At 38.2% G+C, this 23,113-nt stretch overlaps 1 protein-coding gene across 1 annotated transcript in view; it reads right to left on the reverse strand.

Annotated features, from left to right (window-relative positions):
• The window catches only part of RREB1 (ras responsive element binding protein 1), a 165,112-nt gene extending 142,299 nt beyond the window's left edge, over window positions 1–22,813 (reverse strand). Inside the window, exon 1 of the mRNA XM_016161005.2 lies at window positions 22,713–22,813. The gene's annotated coding sequence lies outside the window, so the exon portion shown is untranslated. The remainder of the gene's footprint in view (window positions 1–22,712) is intronic.
• Between the last annotated feature and the right edge of the window lie 300 nt (window positions 22,814–23,113).

Consider the following 23,113-nt stretch of genomic DNA (forward strand, 5'->3'; position numbering starts at 1 on the left):
TTAGGATGCCTAGCATCAAAAAAACCCAAAAAACAAAAAACAAACAAACAAACAAAAAAAAACAAAAAACAAAAAACAGAAAATGACAACTGTTGGCAAGGATATAGAGAAAATGAAACCCTTGTGCATTGCTGGTGAGAATGTAAATTAGTACAGCCTCTATGAAAAACACTATGGCAGTTTCTCAAAAAATTAAAAATAGAATTACCCTATGATCCAGCAATTCCACTTCTGCATATATACATAAAAGAATCGAAAGCATATTTTGAACACTCATGATTCATAACAGCCAAAATATGGAAGGAACTCAGGTGTTCCTAGATGAATGGATAAACAGAAGTGGCATATACATACAACAAAATATTATTCAGCTTAAAAAGGAATGATACTTTCTACAACATGGATAGATCTCGAAGACATTATGCTGATTGCAATAAGTCAGACATGAAAGGACAAATGTATGATTCTTCTTACATGAGGTACCTAGAGTAGTCAAATTCATAGAGACAGAAAGAATGGTGAGTGCCAGGGAGGGGCTGGGTGGTGGGGTGATGGGGAGCTAGTGTTTAATGTACACAGAAATGAAAAAGTCCTGGAGATGGATGATAGTGTTGACAGTACAATGTGAAGGTACTTAATGCCACCGAAAAATGGTTAAAATGGTAAATTTTATGTAATATATATTTTACTGACATACATATGTTTATGTATATATATGTATATATGTATATATGTATGTGTGTGTGTGTGTATATATATATATATATATATAGAGAGAGAGAGAGAGAGAGAGCGCGCGACAGAGAGAGAGAGACAGAGAGAGAGAGAGAGGAAGAGGGAAAGAGAAATAGACCATTGTTACAAGAATGCTAAAAGTACCAGTCGTGTTGAGTGAATATTTTATCTGAAGATATAGATTGCTCCTGGCAACATCCCAGTGACACAGCTCATATCTGTGGCTAGGCAAACGGGATATACACTGAGCCACAGCCAGTTCTACGTAACTGAGAGCAGGATCATGCTTGCTTCTTAGGCTTCTCATGACTCAAATCAAAGAACATGGGACGCCACAGGAAACTGAATGCTGGAACCATAAAACAGTGAAGAGCAATTTCCTTATCGCCATCTCTTCAACTTAGAATTTTTTACAAAAGTAATTTATAAAGGGCAAAGTTCTCAGCCCACGGAACTCCTGGGGCTTGGCTCATGTGCTGACAGAGTTCTTTCATGTTCCATAGAGAATACCTGAGAGCCTCTCTCTGTGGAGTTGCAAAGGATGACAGCATATACAAAATGAGGCTAAAATGAGGCGGGCTGCGAAGTCTGGTCTGAGTACTTGCTTCAACAGTCTAAGCTCCAGTTTCAGGGATTATTCTGAGAACTTAATTTAGCTATAGTCAAACATGTCAATTTGTAACTTGCCTAAATAAGTCACCTGTCCCTAAACCAGGGTCCTGAAGCACCATTCAACTCCTCCAGCATTGTTTGCTGTACAAAGATACAAATACACTTTTCTTTTTAAAACTTGGTCCAATGGCTCTGAAGCTGTCTTTAGTCTTCTAAAGACTCTCTGGCCACCTACTGGATTTTTTCAGCACGAGAACTGAGCAGAAAAAGAGCAACTTACTGCCCTTGTTCAAAGGAAAGCGAGAAGAGTCGCAGACTAGAAGCTAGAAAGACTTCATTATTCCGTACCCACAGGGATTTGCAAGAGAATAGCTCAGACAGTCTGTTACTACCCTCCTCTCAAGGAAAAAAAGCCAATTATTTCTCTTACCTAAAGAGTTTAGTAGGAGTGTGCAACATAAAAGCTTCTTTGACATCTTAACCCTAGGCATAAGGAAGGACAAATAAAAGGTGACAAATTCGAGTAATTTTATTTTTTTCTAAGTTACCAGGAAGAAAAAGGATTAAATGACTCGCCAGTTTTTTCACATACAGAAAAAGATTATCAGCTACTTTCACTTTCTAAGGAACAGCTCTAGTCTTCTAAATGAGTTGTGTGTAAGCCATTTAATTTAAATCAAAGTTATTTTAATAGAGAAAGAGGTTAGGAAAAAAACCTTTTCTTTTTTATCCAGAGTATCTTGTTGAATGTGGCGCTAAAGTTCAGAGAGCAAAGATAGAAAAAAATTGAAGTTACAGCTTGTTCAGGAAGAGCACACACACCAAGAGTGAAAGATTCATTGATGAGTTTCTAATTCTCAGGCTGTGTGGTAGAAGAGAAGCAGGTTCAAGGTGGAAGCTGAGAAAGGCTGGACTGAGGGGGAAGGAAGCAGAAGTGTGGCTGTGCTGCAGGACATGCTGGGAACTGGTGATTCAGTCAGTTGTTCCAGCAACGCTGGTCTCAGCTCTGTAAAACAAAGTCCAAAAACTATAATTTTTCAAAAACAGATTGGCATTTGAGGTGCTGGTAGTTAAGAGACTGCTCCTCAGGTGCTAATCCTGACAAGTGGTGTTGCCTCTAACAAGGCCTGAAGAGAGGGTTTCAAATGTATACACGTTAGTGTGGGAAAGATCTCGGGGACCGACGAGAGTAATACACACATACACACATTCAAAATACTCATAATATTCATACATATGAGGAAATGACTTGCTGAAGGTCCAAAGCTACACAAAGCTGGGACTTGGACTCAGGCCTCCTGACTCCCAGCATCAAGCATTCTTCTCACTCCTTGACATCTGAATGTGTTCACTGGTGCTAGCTAGCATCAGTCAGAAAGCGACCTGACAAGGCCACGTTGCTGTGTGCAGGCACCACCAGTGTCTGCTCTGTCTTCAGGATATGTGGCATTGGTACAGACTCTCAGAATCCTGCCAAGCTCTCCAGTCATCTGGTGGCAGCCTGTTCAGTAGTAAAAGAAGTCAGGAAAAGAGGAGAAAGCACCTAAATGGCCAGCGGGCTGGGGCACAAACACACCCAGATGGCCCCCCTGGCTTGCATCTGTCTCCGTCCTTTTCATCTGGCTTAAGCCTTTCTTTCTAGCAGTACCCACAGCGTCTCAAGGCTAGAAACATTACTTTTTACTTTCTGCTCTGTTCTTGTTTCCTTTCCCTTCCATTTTTCCAAACAGCTAAGGATACCTTCATCGACATGATCTCCTTTGGCCTTATTAATGCTAATTGGGGGCGGAGGGGGAGGGGCAAGGGAGGAGAGTTTCAGAGCAACAAAAACTTGCCCTGTAAACAGGTCTGGATTAGGAAGTTGGATACAAATAAAAGTTCACATATACCAAGAGCTCTGACTCAATCTTGAGCCCAGTGGTTTGTCTACATGATCCATTTAACCCTTTGTTATTGCCCTTAGAGACAGATATGTGTCCCATTTTGTGGAAGACAGGTTTAGAGAGGTTAAATTGCCCAAGGCCAGAGTGAGCCTGTCTCACTCTAAAGTCTCCACTTTACCAACATTGTTCCAGAAATCACACCAGTGAGGGTTCCTCTGACTGGGTCAGTCTGTACTTGAAATAAAGATTCTGACTCATTTCAAAGGGGCTGTGGTTAAATTAGAGCAACAAATCTTATGTGCTTTGTTCAGACAACTCTGAACTGTACTGGTCTGCTAAAAAGCACCCTCCTGGACAACAAGCCTTACCTAAGGATAGGAAATGCCAGGTGGAAGGGAGAAGCTGACAACCCATTTTCTAAGAAAGGGGAGTAAATTCACAATTATCCCTTGCCAGCTGAAAACACATTTAGCTGTAAATACCCTACTAGAATCATTATTACCTCTTTCCCCAAACACAAACCAAGACGCAGGATTTGAGAAAGAAAGCTGGGGAAGGGCCGTTATTTAAACTATGGTTGAAAGAATTGTGAGAGGTAAGGAGGACCGTGGGATGAAAGGGAGAAAAACTGTTCTGAGCACAGAAGGATTGTTTTCCTGCCTGCCCCGCGAATGTACCAAAAGTTCACCAAGCTAACAGGACAAAGGTTAGAGAGCGATTGATAAGCTGGGCATGAGATCTGAGACTGAGACTGCTATAGCTATTTAACTGCTATAATGAGTAGCTGCAGGAAAGGAGAGGAAAGCAAGTGAGGCTTCGTTGGCAAGCTAACTATAGTAAGTAATTTTTCAACAGAAGAAACCATCCAGAGGAAACTGGTAAAACTGAATATGCTTTGAACGCATATATGATAAATGCTATTCCTCTCTGCACAGTCTACCATTACCAGTTACCTCTCCATGCTTCATCAGCTACATTTACAATGAGTGTTTCAAATTATAGAAGGATATGCATGGAGTTAGGATGTAACTCAAAATCTGGCAAGCAGAGGCCCTAATTCCATCCTGAAATGAAGACTATTTGTTGGTGTGTATAAATGTGCGTTCTCCATTTAGAAAAGACTTATTTCTAGTTCCTGAGACTTTTGAAAGATCCCAGAATTGGACACAGACTTTGAACTGTTTTCTGGAGGGGCTGATACACAAAGCAGTTACTATACTGGGCTATGACCACAGGTGACAATGTCCTTCTGGCAGATGATGGAGAAAGTTCTCTGGGAATGTGAAAGGGGGAGGGGAGGTGGTGCATCAGAAAGCTCAGAGGAGGCTCCTGGGAACCAGAAGTACCTACCACGGCAGCTGCCAGGAAAACCCCAGTGGCTGAAACTTACTGGCTTTGAAGCCAAAGGTGCTTCTAGACCTATCAGGGTCCAAATAAATCACTTACAGGTCCAGATGACAACAATAACAACCTAGGTGACGCTTAACAATAATCTCTGGCAAAGAAAGATGAGATCTGAAATCTTAACTGGCTGTGGCAGAAAGGTAGTATGAGAAAACAGGCCTTGTGGTGGTCATTGCATTGGCTGTTTTTATGGTGGAAGATTCCCAACCTGGACGTCAAGGTTTCTATACCATTGCTCTCTGTGCCTGTGCAAGAACGTAGTCCAAAGACACACTGCCACAGTATGGCAAGGCCAGTCCCTTTATTTAACATGTGGAGATGGCTAAAGGGGAAGTCTATTGGCTCCTTAAAATAGAAAGATGCTACAAAAATGCACAAATCCTGATTGTCTTATTAGCTGACAACTCAAACAAATTATCTAACCTCTCTTAAGCTTCTGTAGGCTGCCTCCCCCCACCAAAATGTATCTAACCTGAGTTTCAATTTCTTCACTTATAAAGGCATATGATATTATATACTCGATAGGACTGCTATAAAATTAAATAACGCACACAAACACTCAGCACAGGGCTGGGCCCAGAGTGAAGAGTGGTACTCATTTAATCAATTCCAGGCTCAACTGTATAATTGATCTTTTATACAAAGTGCTGCAAATGCTTAAAAATTCTGCTTTCTCGACATACATTTGTTAGAAATAAGTTCCATGAGGGCAGAAACCTTTTCTGTTTTCCTAACTGTCATAATCCCAGTGTTAGCTAAATATCTGTTGCATGAACCCACCCTGACAAAGTGGAGATGCCAACACCATCTGAAACTGTGTGTACTTACTTGTAGGTTTGTGTCCAGGCAGTGATGTAGAAGCACATTTCTAGATCTTAGGGACCTAAGGGTGCACACTGCTCTACGTACTATCATTAATGCTTGGTACCAACACAGTCTACAGTACACATCCTTCTAACACAGGGGGCTCAGACTTTTTGGTCTCAGGACTTCTTTGATGGTCCCGAAGAGCTTTGTTTGTGTTGGTTATATCTATTGGTATTTTCCATTTTATGAATTAATCTAAACCTAATTTTTCTAAAATAACAATGATAAACCAATTACATGTTGACATAAATGGCATACTTTTATGAAAAATAACTCTATTTTCCAAAGTAACACTTAATGAGAAGCATATATTGCTTTACATTTTTGCGAATCTCTTTTATTGCTGGGCTCTAGAGAAGATGACTGAATTCTCTGCAGTCTGTTGTGATATCACACATGCATCCTTTGAGTTGGTCCAGAGAGTAAAAGAGTGAAAAAAGCAAGTTTTATTGTTATAAAAACAGTTCTGAGCTCATGGAAAGACATCAGGGATCTCTCAGGTTTCCCAAACCAGACTTTGAGACCTATTGCTTGACCAGTGATGACAATAAAGCATATTTGCTTCTACTATTAAGGGTGGTTTTATTTTGCCAACATCTGAATTTCAAATTTCAAAGCCGAACCCTATTTTTAATTATTTGCCTCTGTGTATAGCCCTGATTCAGCGGCAATCTGCCAGATTCTCTAGCTAACCTAATAGCAAGGATACATATTTATGTGTGTGTGTGCACGTGTGTGTGTGTCGTGTGTATGTGTGTGTTTGTGTGTGTAAAACATAACTTTTCATGCAAGGGGGCTGCAAACCCAACATGTTCAAAACTGACCTCCTTATCCTACTTCCAAACCTACTCCTCAGTGGTGAGGGTACCATAATTTTTTTAATGAAACACCTCCCCAAAATCAAGTCCTTCATGGCACAGGCCTGCATTCTCTAACTAGAGCTGACACCTAGAAAGTTGACTCTGCCTCAGCTTCTCCCAGGTTCATTTTCCCAAGTACTTCCTAAAAATCATGCTTCCTCCTTAAAGTCTTCTATTGAAAAGTAGTTGAAAATTCTTCTTTCCCCAACCAGCCTAAGCATACGATTCCCATTTACCATGCCACTGATTAGTAGATTTAGAAACTTCATAAATGGATTTATTGGATACATGTAACCAGTCTGTATTAATTTTCATTGTATCATTATTATAAAATAGAAAATAGAATTTCATCAGTTTATGGTCCCTTATAAAACTATTTTTACTAAATCAGGCATTGTTTTTGTGCTACCTATACACACTGATGCAGAGCCTAAGACACAGCCCTATAAATCAGATCATTTTATTACAAGGAATCCCATCACTTTACATAGTTTTCCTTATGAAGACTAATGGAAGAAAGGTCTTTGTGACAAGGATAAAACTGTTTCCCCTGCAAAACTGGCTTGTTTTTATATCACAAGGGCTCTCTGAATCTTACTAATCATTTCACCTATTTGCTTTCAGTGCTAGGAAACTCAAAGCCAGCTCTGAAACCTACACCTAGCAAATGATCTAGATTTCATGACAGCATTTCATGTGCCAACCTTACCCCCAAGCTTTAGCTTACATTTCTACATTAGCCTCAATTCATCTATTTGCTTATTTTAAATACTGTTGTACTATATGTATTTCTGAAATTCCTTTTTGGGATGAATAAATACAAAGTGTGAACCTTTAATTTTTTTCAAACCAAGTTTCCCAGATGAGCCCTTGAAAAAAGTGGGCCAAAGTCAGTTGTAGCAAAGTTGGAAGTAAGGATCCCTACAGGGATTTTTCTATAGTCCATATTATTAACTACACTTCCAGATTCACACGAGCTATTACTTAACATTATAAACTTTTAACTACCACACATCTAATCCACTTTGAGGGTGTTCATTTGCAGAAGCGCTCCTGGGATCAGAGAAAGGAAGAAGAATGCCAAGTAAATTAGACATATTATCTTTTACTACCCACAAATACCTTTAAAATACTATTATTTCCTTCCCATTTGATAAGTGAGAAAACTAAGGTTCTAAAAGGTTAAATAATTTGCCTAACATTACACAGATAGTAAGTGCTGAAGCCAGTTTATGAAACCAGGTCTGTGGTACTCGAATGCTGCTGGGGGTGTGTTCATTTTTGAAATTCTGGGAGCTGTACATTTAGAATATATCCACTTTCCTTTGTGAACATTATAATTCAATAAAATGTTAAAAAGAAAAGAAAAAGGCTCTTCTCTTATATCCCAGTGTGAAGTCAATGGCACGAAATTAGTATGATGTAGAGCAAAAGGACAAAGCAACGAGTTGAAAGCCTCGGCCCTGATGTTACTGTCTTATCTGTTAACTGATGGGATTATTTCTGATGAATGAAATAATAAATTTAATAAATGGATTCTCTGTCAGGTCTCCTTCATTCATATGCTCATTCTCCAAAGACAGTGGGTCAGAGGGATGGCATTAATTAAAACCCATGCCTGTATATCTGAGGCCTCCACAATAAGGTAGGAGGCTTAGAACAGATTGGAAAATAACGATGATGAGAACAACATGTACCTATTCCGTTGATTATCTTTTTATTAGGTTTTCTTCTTCACCATTAAAAACACATATAAGCAAAAGGAATACCCATAAGTAGGTTTTCCACTTTGCTGGGTATTAAACCCTCCTTCGGGCCTGATAATATTTTAGAAGAACTTATCCCAGAATCTGCCAATGTATATTTAGAAATGTAAAATAACTTTATCACTAGCCTAAATAATACATAACAGAGAAGGCAAACCTACCTTTAAAAGAAAGCCCTACCACATGAATCATTTTGAAGTTAAAATTCTTATGGTTTATTCATGACATAATTCAGCCTGATTAAAGCAGCGCCAGTATAAAATCATAGGAAAGAGACAGGATGAAGCTACTGTACTGGGTGTCAGCAACCAGCTTCTAGTCCTGCCACTAACTAGTTACCTTGTACAAGGCACTCAACATGTAGGTTTTTCCTTTCCTTTTCAGTAAGATGGAGACATGGAACTAGATGATTTCTAAGGTTTTTTTCACAACCAAAATTTCTAGTACTCCACAATTTTGAGGTGGCTCAAAAATAATTCTGTCGAATTCCTACCTACATATGACACAATATCAGACACTGAACATTCTTTCATAAAAATTAAGGAGCCTAATTAGGGCACAAAAGGCCACTCCCTTTTGCACAGTGGTAAGTAAATGGAATACTTATGGACAATGCTCTGATGCTCCTTCAAAAACATCTAGGCCTCCTCCAATTCCTAGACATCTGTCAATCTTCTTATAGGCCATGAACCTGTCCATGATAATATTACCTCTGAAGGACTTTTACCTTCAGAGGCCAGGCAAAGGCAACAGAACCAGTGGACAAAAGAGGGAAGCCAAGTAAATGACAAATGACATTATAAGTCATTGAAAAGATCTCTTTAAACCTCAGAGTGATCTTGGTGACTAGGCTGTCTGGGTCACCATCACGTGAAAACACTCTAGAAAACAGGAAATCCTATTTGATTGTATAGTGAAAAGCAGAAAATACAGTGGAACAAGGATAGACTCTGGGGAGAGAGGCATTATCTTCATATCACAAACATGACGTAGAATTTGTATAACCATGGCTAAGTTTTTTATGTCACTAAGCTTTAGTTTCCTGTTCAAATTGATTATTAAGAGAAGTTAATTGAGAGGGTTGCTGTGAGGAATAAATGGGAAAATATGTGTAAAACTATTATCACAATGCCTGGCTCAATGAACAGTACTTTCCTTTATTCTACCCCAAACACTTCTCAACCATGCATGGACATCTGCTAAGAAGTTACTAGTTTGTCTGAGAGACTGTAATTTCTTGTATATGCCTTCCTTGTGCAGAATCCCTAACCCAAACCATGTAAACTCTGAATGCTCAGTAAAGACTTCCTAAAGGAATAATTTATAAGCCACCTAACAATACCAAGGCATGGTTATGATCCAAGTAGACCCTTTGGATCCAATTCTGCTGTAGACCAGTTGGTTTTTGGTGGTGGTGGTGGTGGTGGTGTTTTTTGTTTTTTTTTTCGTAATTAACAATGGTCAGGATTTTGCTTTTTTATTTATTTTTTTTATTTTTTAAATGTTTTTTTTTTAGGCAAGGAAACCCTTGGTTGACATCACAGATTGCAAGGACCTTGTCAGTTTACAATCCCTTATTTTTTAATTTTTTATGCCTACAGCACCTGGTCTTCCTAGGTAGTCTCCCATCCAAGTACTAACCAGGCCTGACCCTGCTTAGCTTGCTTAGCTTCCAAGGATCTTGCTTTAAAGATCCAGAAAGACAATGACAATTCTCTATCAGCTGTTTAACTCTGGGCAAGTTATTTAACCTCTCTGTGCCTCAGTTTCCTCTTCTATAAAATAGCAATGACAGTATTCCATTCCTAGGTTTAAATGTGAAATGCCTGACACATGGCATTTGATAGGTGTCGGCCAAATTATTTCAAACCTTTTGTGAAATTTTTCATTTAAGTGCTATGTGACAATGAAAACCTAAGCCTACCATACCTTCAGCATTGTTACCAGGTCCTATTGACTATCAGTACCACTATTAGTACTAGCAAATCTTTTAAAATATTCAAATCCCTGCCTCATCCAATCCCCCCTCATCTTATTCCCTGGGTCTAGGTCAGGCCCAGAAATCTGCATTTTCAACGAATCCCTGGAGTTAGTCCCAGCTGGTGGTCACTGAACTAACAAATACTCCTCTGGATCATGCTCAAGATCAAATGTTGGGTGATTCCCCTCTCCCTCCAAGAGACAGATTTATGGTTTGGGTAAAAACCATTAAGAACACATTGGTTTTTTCATTGGTTTCACTTTGAGTTTCTGCCTCCTGCAATACAAAGTGAAATCATACCGAGCCTGGCAGTTTGGGTCTTTACCACCCACGTGAGGTAGAGTACCACATGACCAGAAAGCGTAGAACTGAAACCAGAGGAAGACACAAGTCAAGGAGACTCTGTTTTTCCCCTGTACTTTCTTTTTATTAAAATAAAATATAGGTATAACCCGAGATACGTATGTAAAAAATGGAAAAATAACAACATGAGTTTTCGTTCAGAGAAAGCTTACTTATGCTGGATGCAAGTCAATGTGCAAAGTTGTGACTCTAATCTCAAAGGGTGTGGCATCTTTACCACCGAATTTAGGGAAAAATAAGAGCATTGGAAATAAAACCTACAAGGGTCTGAAGTACACTGTGGGTAGTCTATAATCAAATATGGAAATATGATGACCTCATGAATTTAAAAGAAATAATGAACGGAAAATAGCTCAAAAAACAAGATAAAACAGACTGCTAAAATTCTCATGTTTCAGCAACAGAAGTCAAGGGGCTACAACAGTTTAAAATTATCCAAAAATCATAAAATATTCAACTCCATGAAATCAGAGCAACAACTGTGATGGGCAATCACCCAGATGGAAGTGTCCGTATTTCTTGCCTGCTCCTAGCAGTATCTTATGCCACACAAACACTTTGTAATTATCAATCAAACATTACCATAATCAGATAATAAAACACACTAATAAAACAGTAATATTATATACCCTCCAAAAAAACTTTAAAAATACTGTTTATAATAGCATCAAAATTTTTAAGTTCCTAGGAATATATATATTACTTATTTCTATATGTTATACATATATGTAGCCATATTATATACATATATATATAATATGTAATATATATAGTTTTATAAAGAAAATTATAAAACATTCTTGGGACATTGAAGAGGATAAAAATCAAGGTTCGTGCATGCATATAATTCTTACTAGGTGCCAGACACTATTCTAAGCACTTTATACATATTATATGCAACATGTTTAATCACTTAATCCTCTCAATTACCTTACAAGATAGGTACTATTATGATCCCTATTTTATGAGTAAGGAAATTGAGGCAAACTAAGGTTAAATAAATTCTCCAGGGTCATGTGGCCAGTGCAGTGAGGAGTAGAACCATGATCTGAACCCGGGAAGTTGGGTACTATCCTTTTAAAGACTACAGGCTCCCTTTCACTGTGGGAGACTCCCTACTGTAATCATGTCAGTTCTCTCCAAATTGGTGTACAGATTCACTGTAGTCCTAATAAAAACTCCAATAGGTTCTGTTAGGGAATTTGAGCTGTTTCTAAAATTTACATAGAAGGGCAAAAAGCCAAGAACAAGACATGCTTGATGAAGAACTAGGGGGAAGAACATGCTCTCCCAGATATCATGATTCACCATGAAGCTGTGATAATTAAGATAGTGTAGGGCTGGATCAGGGATTGACAAAGAGAGCAGTGCAGTCGAACAGAAAGCACAGAAACAGGTACAGCTCAAATGGCCACTGGTATATGACACAGACAGTATCCCAGACTATGTGAGAAAGATGGGCACCTCAGGAGTGGCTAGACAACCGTTTATCCATTTAAACAAAAAATAAAAATAGACTCCTACCTTACAACATTCACAAAAATTAGTTGCAGATTAATAAAATACAATAAAATAAAACACCAAAGGCACAACTACACAGAATACAGGAGAATATCTTAATGAACCTGGGACAGGGAAGAATTTCTTAAACAAGCTACAAAATGTATTGACTATAAAAGACTGATAAATCCAACAATATTAAAATTAAGAGCCTGTGTGCATCCAAAGGCATCACAAACAGAATAAAAAGACAAGTCGCAAAGTGGCAGAAGATATTTGCAACATATGTAATCGACAAAAGATTCATACTAGAATATATAATGGAGCCCTACAAATCAGTAAGAAAAAGGCAATCCATAGAAAAATGGGCAAAACGTTTGAATAAACACTTAAGAAAAAAGGATATCCAAATGGCTAATATTATTAATCAGAAAAAGCAAATAAAAAACACGATGAGAAACCATATCACATTCATCAGATTGACAAAGTCTCACAACAGCTAGTTGTGGTGAAGATGTGAAGCAAAAAAAACCTCATTCATTATTAGAGGAAGTACAAACTGGAACACTGGAAAATCATTTGGAATTATAGCATAAAGTTAAACATACAAATGCCCTATTGATTCCACAGCCGCCTCCTACATACACCCTAGATAACTTTTGCACATCTCTACCAGGAGACATATATGCATGTGTGTAGTACACACACACACACACACACACACACACACACACACACACACACACGTTCTTACTAGCCTTTTTCATAAAGCCAAAAGCTGAAAACAGTTCAAATGTTCCTCAACAGTAAAATGGATTTATGCAACATTGTAGAATATAGGGATACCAAACAATGAAAACCAATAAACCACAGCTATAGGCATCCACACGGCTGCCTTGCAATTATATTATTGATAAAAAAAACAGACAAGGAAAAAAGTAATATATACCAAACACTTACAAAACTAAATGATGTCATTTAAGGATACCTACATAATAGTAAGCTTCCTATGGAGAGAAAAGGAAGGTGGTTTTGAAGTAGAGAAAGTTCTAAAGCAATGTTCTACTTCTTAATCCGCACGCGAGTTACATGTGTGTCCACTTGCCAATTATTCATTAAACTATATGTATCCATTTGTTACATTGTTCTGCATGTATATTTCATAATTTCTAATCATCTTCTTAAGAAAATGCAATTCATCTTCCTGAATAAGAAAGAGGCCTGCTTTTTAAAAAGAAAAGCATACCACAAACTTTCAAACTTAAAAATTCAAAGATATATTTTGGAAGATAATCCATTAAAGGCAACAAGAATGTTCAATTACAAGGAATCCTAAATAAAAGCAATAACTCACCAAAATCTGATTTTACTACCATTTTTATAAAAGTTAAAAGACAAGGCCTAATAATTAACATGGATGTTGGGCTGTATTATACACTGGAGGAATTATCATTAAAATAATTAGAAAACAGGTATAAGAAATGCAGAGCAGAGCAAATACTTAATGATATTTTAGTCACGTTTAAAGGTAAGCTATAAAATTTAAATATAGCAATACAACTATATTTTTTATTTAATAATGCTTTTACATTTCTTCATATTTCCATCTTCTTCACTTTTTAAAAAAAGAATTATGAGACCTTGTCCAAACCTAAGACTTTCTACTCTGACTGCAACTAAGCACAAAACTTTACAGAAAGTACAAATTACTTCCCCGAATGTCTAAACTAAAACTCTGACAGCAAACAGATTTCTGCTCAGCACAAGTTTTCTGAAACCAGTTCTGCATTTGTTTTTACTAGGAGGCCACTTAAATTTTACCCACTTGTTTAGCTGCAAGGATTGAAACAAAATGTTTGCTGGCAAAACAAACACTGGTTTTAAAATTCTCCACTTGGGCTGCTGGATAAAACACTTGTTTACTGAAACAAATGTTTTATTTGGAAAAGGCCTGCCAGTGTGGACATTTTCCAAGAAATACACCAGGATGTGTTAGGATGGTGATGTCACGCCCTTGATAGAAGCTGGCATTTTAGGGCAACTTCACAAAGTTTACTTTCAAAGAACAAAATAAGAAAACCTATCTGTTTAAAAAAAAAAAAAAAAAGCAACCCCCAAGGTTTAAAATGCTCTTACTGGGTCATTAAATAGGCCTGTTCAAAGCTAATCTCTTTATATAATCAAACGAGTCTTATAAGTGACATCCTAATAATAATTATTATTACTATTTTAGAGCCAAACCTTTCCCTTTATATTTATTCTATGCCTTCCTTCTGGCTCTCCTATGTGACATGGCGTGAAAAACCATTTCTATTGCTATACCCCTGAAATGCCATTTTTCGCCACAAAATAAGGCAAGTCTAACCTGAAGCCCATCCAAGAAGATTTACTTGAGGAAACATCTTAACAGATAGCCTCATAACCCTGTGGTTAGTCTCATATGAAGGCTCCAGTAAATACATGATATTTGACCAAATCAGATTCACTTATGAATATTCCTCAAGTTTCCTGCTAATGTTCAGCAAATAAATAGACCATTATTATAGTCCATAATAATGGTTTCCAAACTTCTTAAAGTATATCTCTCATATTTAAAAAAACATTTTGCATATACCCAAGTATATGCATATTTTAATTTATAAACTATACAGTATTATTAGACATTATAAAACATACAAAAATGGACAGTGCAAAGGACTTAATAAACATTTCTCTAAAAAAAAGACATAAAACTGACCAATAAGTACGTGAAAAGATGCTCAACATCATTAGTCATTAGGGAAATGAAAATCAAAGCCAGGAGATGCTATTTTATAGCCACAAGGATGACTATGATCAAAAACAGAAAATAACAAGGGCTGGGAAAGATGGGGAGAATCATAACCTTCATACATTGTTAACAAGAATGTAAAATGGTATAGCTACTGTGGATAACAGTGTTCCAGTTCCTCAAAATGTTAAACATGAAGTTACCACATGACCCAGCAATTCTATTCCTAGGTACATACCCAAAAGAACTGGAACCAGAGATTGGAACATATGTACAGGCATGTTCACGGCAGTATTATTCAAAATAGCCAAAGTATGAAAACCACCCAAATGTCCATCAAGAGATGAATGGATAAACAAAATGTGGTTACGGAGACAATGAAATGTTATTCACCCATAAAAAGAAATGAAGTACTGATACATGCTACAACGTGGATAAACTTTGAAAACATTATGCTAAGTGAAATAAGCCATACCCCAAAGGACATATGTTATATGACTGCACTTATAGGAAATATCTAGAATGGGCATAAAAGACAGAAAGTAGATTAGAGGGTAAAAGTGGACATGGGGAGTTACTGCTTAATGGGTGAGGTTTCTGTTTGGAGTGATACAAATTTTGGAAATAAGAAAGTGGTAACAGCTGTACAACACACTGAATGTAATTAATGCCACTGAATTGTACTCTTAAATACGATTACAATAGCAAGATTTATATTATATCTAACTATTTTGCCACAATTTTAACAAAGTAAAAAAAAAAAAAAAAGGACAAACTGAAAATACAATAGCGGTGCAAAGATTTTTGTACCACATTCTAGTGGGTCACCCTGCATTCTATAGGACTGGGCAGGAGGTGTGGGGAGCATTCTCAAAGTCAAACCAAGAATTAGCGAATTGGATATGGGGTAGAGGGAATACTAGGGAAATAACAGGGTCTGAGTTTTGGTAATGCTTACAATCAAAAATAATTTTATTTTTATTTTTAATTCCAAAGGAAAGAGGACCCCTTTTCTGTAACCTTTCCATCCAACTAAATCCAAACCATCTGTGAGTTCTCCCCATACCTCACATCACAGACATGGAGATCTGAATCACTGCAAAAATACCAGGAAAAGCCTCTTCATGTCTACTACAGTGTTCAAGCACTACCTTACAAAACAGACTGTGTGCTTTTTAAATTGTTTTGTGGTCTCAGGTAAGACCCAAGTCCAACTTAAAATATTCCTTTTAAAAGCTGTTTTCAAAGTCATTTTCATCACTTTTCCCCCCTCAGACTCAAAGCATCAATCATGGGGAAAGGTGACAGGAAATAATAAAAAGATTAACAGCTCAACATCAAGAAGCACCTATAGTGCCTATGCTGAAAGTGTCGAATGTGAGGCTGGCCGAGGACCAAGGTAATCAAAAGCTAAATACACATGAGTCTGAGGGCTAGGCTGACATTTCAGGAGGCAGAAGGCCCTGTTACACACAGAAATGACAAAGCAAAGGGGCATGGCTGTAGAACAATACATTTCTGTACTGACACACAGCATAGAAATGTCCTACGTTTACCACAGTTTCACCATGAAACAGACTCATTGTACATTGTGGGATGGTTTGACTTTAAAAGCTGAAATACCTTTATATAGCAAAATGTAAATACTTGGCTTTAAAAGAAAAGTCGAAATTGAGACTCCCAAGACCATCTAAACTTGCATTTTGTGTAGGTTTGTGATGTGGCAATATGAATTAACTGCTGCTTTCCTTTTGGAAAATCCATTGAAGCTCATGATTACACTGCATAGGGAAGGACAAATATCTTCTAAAACTGCAATACGAAATAGTTGATTCGCACCCTTGAAATCCCTTAAGGTATTGACTCCCAAGATAATCCTTTAGAGAAGGCGCTCATTTGAAATACTATATTTCAAAAAGCTATATAAAGTCTGCTTCTAAACAGAATCAGTAAATTATATTGGGTGTGGGTGTGTGATTATATTGGATTGTGATTATGTAGGTATTCATACAAAAGAACCTATCTTCCAGTTCCTGATGAAACTCTAAATTGCCCATGCCTCCTATTGCTACCGTACTTCTACTGGTAATTAAGTCTCACCACAAAATCCTGGCTTTTAAAAGATGAATCCTCCAAGCACAGAGAAATATATATTACGAATATTCTCGTTTCAGAAAATCATTCAGTTTTAGTTCCAACACTGATATTGTTTCAACACTCTTTTCTCAAAGACCTCTAGCATGGTATATTAAAAAAAAAAAAAAAAAAAAGTTGCCAAACTGGTTTTAACACATCTTCTCAGGACTGATAAGTAAAAGTTTACTAAAGCAGTCTTGGAGAAGGTAAACTCTGGAGAAGGATTCTGTAAGTTTTCTCAAATTCGGCAGCACTTTTTAAATGGACGGCTGTTAAATAAACTATAAATCTCCAAAGCCAGGAGAGATAAATGAAGGCATATCTCCTTCGGTAAAACACAAACTCACAACTTCTTTGGAGCTGCAGTTGACATCCTGTTGGACTGACTAGCTTCAAACCTGTTTTGTGGGTATTATGAATGACTGAGTATAAACAGTAAGGGGTTGTGAGAATAAATTTTTTAATGTTAAAAAAAAAAAGTGAGCTGTTAATAGAACTCCAACGAAAGCAATGATGTTTCTAATATTCCTTGTGAATCTAAACCATTAACCTTAAAAACTTTCCTTTAGTGATGTGATCACCTACATGATAATGAATTTAGAGGTTCTTGCTCATTTAGAATTTTTTTGGTTGACACCCATATTTTCATAAATAAGATGTATTTCAATAGAAAAAGTAGGGTAACAGCAGCAAATATTACCTACCCCTCAATATGTGTCAAGAAAATATTTTCACAGAATATACAATAACAAACTCTGGAACTCTAGGAAATTGTGTAAATTAAATTCTGTAAATTCACATTTGACTGAGAATTTTCTTTTATTCTTCACGGCTTCAAGAAAACTTTTTTAAAGATCTGTGTGGAGATACTAGCACTATTTCTGGCTTCTTAAAAAAATCTCAAGCACAAAATTGCCTTTTTCTTCTGTATTGACTAATTTTACAATTAGCTGCTGTGAAAGGACATACTTGAGTGAGCTCATCCTGCAAAGAGCCATCCATCTCTGCCTCCTCTTAGGAGGGAATATGGATGCGTTAAGTGTTTGCACTTAAGACCATTGTCTCTCATTCATAGTTTTTTGTGTCACCTGTGTTTCATTTTCTGACATTTTTAGAATATTCCCTTATATTCTAAATGAATTTAAAAACCTGGATTCTACTGCATAACAAAGTGAATGTCCTTAACAATACTGAACTGCACACTTAAAAATGGTGAAGATGGTAACTTTTATGTGATATGTATTTTACCACAATTAAGAAAAAAACATCTAGATTCTATCTTCTTCTACTGTTCTTCGGGGAAGAGGGGGGCAGGTGGGGAGCTCAACAACAAAATGACCTATCCTTGGCTTCAACAGTTAGAAACTTGGAAAAATGGTTTAAATTCTGTATGTGGGGGGAGGGGAAGATGCTGCTGCCCCTACAACCTCCACCATCAATTTTAATCATTAGTTTCTGCCTGCAAGTCCACCAGACATGTACAAAATATGGACATATGAATTTGTCCTATTATAGCTTATAAACAAGAAAGGAAAAGGAAGGGCAAATGATCTTTTGTAGCCAGATAATTAGCATCTGGCTAACTGAAAGTTGGCTGTGACAAAATGTTTGCTGCTGCTTAATAGGACAGACTTGTTTTCTAATAGTAAAGAAATAAAGTTACATAGCTAAAAATGTATTCCTTGAAAGAGGTGTGAATAGTTGTCTCCTTTCAGAAATCCAACCCCACATTTCTAACTACTCATTTCTCTCTCAACTAGAAGACCTGTGGTGTTTAGAGCTGACAGCTTGCCTTCCCTTACCTCTGACTACCTAGCTCCCCTGGAGAGGATCAGCCAATCTCCTCCTGAAAATATTGCCAAATACCACACCTTGGATCTGTGTAGCCAAAGGTACAGGAAGTGGTCTGCCCAGGGCCCAGGTTATTGCATCATCTTCAACATGCTTCGATGGACAAAATGTGAGTCACTAGGCACACATATGGCACCTCAACCCCAATCCTTCCTACCTAGCAGGGCAGAGGAGTTTGGATACATCCATCCAGGCTTCCAAACCAGTCCTAAATTTGGAAAGCAGCAGGTCATGTGTATATAAACAACTTCAAGTGCTGCCAATCAATGACTGTCCATCAAATACAAAAGCAAAAGAACAGGTTGAAACCAACACATGAAAACTAAGAACTCTTGCTCTTCCCAGGGGAGATAGGGGACGCAGGGGGAGGTTTCTGACTGTTGAACAAACTGGCTAAGGCACTGGTTCCCCAAAAGGAATCCACATCAGAGTGATCTGTAATGCTTATTAAAAATACAGACTGCCAGCCCAGGAGACTGTGATTCAGTGCCTATGGGATGGGACCCTTTAATGTAATGAGCCAGGTTAGTCAGCTACTAGATTTAAAGCACTTGGGTTAAACAGTGCTGATTCAGTAGATCATCTCTAGCTAAAGCTCCAGGAATAATCACCTTATCGTACTTTATAAGGAAGGAGGAGAATTTTGAAAAATGATATATATGTAAATTTTTGCTAATGTTCCGTAATTATTTACCACCAAGTTCAAATTTAAGAGTTCATTTCACAGCTCTAAGCGACAATCACCTACTTTTATGAAGATGACTCACATCTCTACTTTCAGCCAAGACCCATCCATCTTTCCTAAATCCAGCTGCCAATCATGGCTTCAAATTCCATTTCTCAAAATTAACCCTTTAGTTTACCTTGAACACTGGCTTCTTGTTCCAAATTCTGTTGACAGTGCCACCCCTCTAAAGGTATCTAAATTTAAATTCTCAGTTACCTTAGACACTTCAAGTCCATTGCCCTTCGCATCAAACACTATAAAACATTGTCAGTTTTCCTTTTATAACTACTCACAGTGCATTGCCTTCCAACAGATTCCCATCGATACCATCCTCTTCCAGGTCCCCACGGATTCCTGCAAATAGTCACTTGTGGTCCCTAAACTCTCACTCTAATCTAACTCACGAGATTAACTTTCTCCGATTCTAACATTGTGCATATCTATTACTCAAAATCCTGTCACAATTTCTCAACACCTTCATAGCCTAAGCTATAGAAAGTGGACTGCCCCTAATACCAAACTTGGCCAGGCATTTATGGGCCTTCAGTAGTCTGTCCCTAACCTATCATTCAAATGACATAACTTCATACTTGATCCATCTCCTTAAGAGAAGCTGACCTATGCAAATTCCCCAAACATGTCTTGCAACTTCTTGACTCTTAGCTTATCTCACTTCTACCACTTCTCTCTCTCTAGCTGTAAAGATTGGGTACATCTTTTAAGACCTAAGTTCAAGTTCTATACCACCTCCCTCTGGAGCACTTCCTGATGGCTGCCACCTGACAGCTACCCTCCCAGAACACAAAGAACACCCTGCAACATTTGAGCCTTTCTTAAGTAAGGGTGTGCCCTCTCTTACCTTCTCTTTCACCCCCTGCTCTCTAGCCTCCCCACCACAACTCCCTCGGGGAAGTTCCCCGGGCACTTTATAACTGACCTCCCATTGACAGTCAGCCATACAATGGCAGCCTGGCAAATCTCCCTAAAATAAGCAAACCTTTATTCTTGCACATAAGCAATCCAGGTTCACCATTACCATCTTAGAAAATAAATAGAAGAAAAAAATTTTAATCTCTCATTATTCTATTTTTCAACTCTATAACTCTCGATGAATCCGTTATCTCCTCTTATGCATATGTACACTTTTTTTTTTACTGTTTTTCTTTTTAAATGTAACTTCTGAACAGTTAAACTTCTTATATTTGTCATCTAATTATGGTCCCCGACTAAACTCATATTAAACTCTTTTAGGAACACAAATATACTTCTCTGTATTCTCCACAGTGCTTAAGACAGTTCCATACACAAAGTAGGTAGCTAAGATAAAGTACATGTTCATTCAAAAAAAATTTGGGGGGTAGCAGTGAGTAAATGGTTACAAATGCAGTATCTAGAACAGTCTACATTAAAACCTGCTACATATAGATGATTTCCTGAGGCGTCCAAAAATGTATGTAACAAGTGTTTTAAAATAAGAAAAAACCTCACAATATTAAGGACCCTATACTTTCTTAAGATATTCATTCCTTAATTTGCTTTATAAATCTTATTTATAACCAAAACGAAGATCAATCTACATACAAATGTTTCATGAAGTCAGAGGAAATTAGGGGATGGGAAGAAGGGATGGGAGGAAAGAGAAAGTTTGCCACTTCATTTTTTAACTTAAAAAAAAAAATTTTTCAATTCATTTCTATAGGAACAATTCTGGTTTGAACCAAGATTTTAAAGTCTAATTATCTCACCAAGAGGGAAATCATGCTCCTTAACAGAATGACAAAATCTAAGGTCATGAACATTTTCATTTTTTTCAGTTTCCAGAAAATTTATGTATAACTGCCATTTTCACTCAGAATGCAAAACTATTCAACACAGGGAATTTGTCAGCTTCCAACTATAGTTGTTCTACAGTTTAGGCAAACACCATAAGTGAAAAGAAAGACTTTTGCCAGTTGAACTGAAGATCCTCTACCTAGAGAGTGATGTAAAAAGTCCAGTCTGCCACCCTAAACAAGACCACTATTATTATTATTATTCTCATTTTACTAATTAGACAATTCAGGGAAGTTTTTTAAAAAGCAAACTAAGGATGGTTAGATCTCCAAAAGTTTTCAAAACAAAATGATCTTTTATATATTTATAATGTGATTCAATTTATAAAAATTCAACATAATAGTTTTTGCTTTCTTTCAAAACATACCCTAATGCAAAATACATCTCAGTTTAGATTTATGTACGGTTGCCTTGGAAACAGAAACTTACAATAATTCCTAAGTTACATTTTCAGATAACTCTTAAGATCTCTTTAGAGTATAACACACCCTTTTTGCCTCTGAATAAAACTCCAGCAGCTACACATTTTTTCTGAGTTTTCAGCTGCATGACTCTTTAGGCCTTGCTTCTGCAGCCCTGTCCAGCACTTTGTGATTACAGTCCATAGAAGGAAAAATGGGACAAAACTCAGGAAAGGTGCTCAAGAAGAATCTGGGCTGCAAACTAAACACAACTAAGCTTTCTCTTTGCAGTCTTATCTTAAATTATTTCTTCCTTGACTCTGTGTGTCACCAGTATTCAAACTCAAAGCCCACTACTTTCAAATCTGGATGCCTCCCTCTCCTAATCATATATTTGGGTGTGAGATGCTACTGTGCTCAGGAGGGAACTAACTGGGCTGCTCTCACTTCTTCTGCTTCGAGGGCTCGGTTTTTCGTTTTGTTTTGTTTTGTTTTTTTCCCCCTTCTCCTTTTAATAAAAGCCTTTTCATGTTTGTTTCTCAAGCATTCCCCAAATACAAAACTGTCACTGTCCCCTGCTCCTTCCAACTCTAGGATACCAACTTCAAACCTTTGTATCAACTAAGTCAGCGTTTGTTAAGAACTTTGTTAAATTTATGGCAGCCTGAGCCTGCGTTTGGGAGCCTCAAACTCTAACGCAAAAACGTTTAATTGTTCTCTGGAACAGTAAAAAACAAACACGAAACAGGGCAAAAAAAAACCACCTCACCAACCTTCCTTTCACGTTTTGGTTCAGTAATAAGAAAAATTAATCCACCCCCCCCCCCACCCCCCAGTGCAACTGCAGCCTCCTTTCGGTCAGGCTCACCTAGAACATTCACTGCATCATTGCATCCAAGCCAAACTCGGTTACTGAGGCAACTAAGTTTTTCTTCCCAAAGGGTCACAAGGAAACACATCCCTCGGGATCCCCTGGTAACCATCCACCGATAATGCTGGGGAACCACAACAGAAACGACTCACTTTCCAAGGCTGGCGCTGGCCGCCTCTGCTCGCAACCGGGGGAGGGGGGTTCGTGGGGAGGGGGGTTGCGCAGAGTCCAGTTACATTCCTGACCCACTTTCGCATCCCCTCCCTCCCCCTCCTCTTTCTCCTCCACCCCGGCAGGCTGCGAGGGCACCCGCGCTCTGAAGAACCGTCCGCCAGCACACCAGGCCACCGCGGGCGGGGCGCACCCGCAGTCAGGCTCTGCGGGGCACTGGGAAGGTGCCGGCCCCCGCCACTATCCCCGGCTTCCCTTGCGCGGCCCCTCCCTGGTCACATGGGCTCGCAAGCACCTGTTGGCGACCTCAGCCCCCAGCGGAGCCCCTCCCGCCACCCCCGGCGAAGCCCCCTGCCGGAGGGGAAGGGAACACGGCCCCATT

The sequence above is a fragment of the Rousettus aegyptiacus genome, unplaced genomic scaffold (assembly GCF_014176215.1).
Source record: "Rousettus aegyptiacus isolate mRouAeg1 unplaced genomic scaffold, mRouAeg1.p scaffold_m13_p_1, whole genome shotgun sequence".
In the NCBI taxonomy this organism is placed as follows: domain Eukaryota; kingdom Metazoa; phylum Chordata; class Mammalia; order Chiroptera; family Pteropodidae; genus Rousettus; species Rousettus aegyptiacus.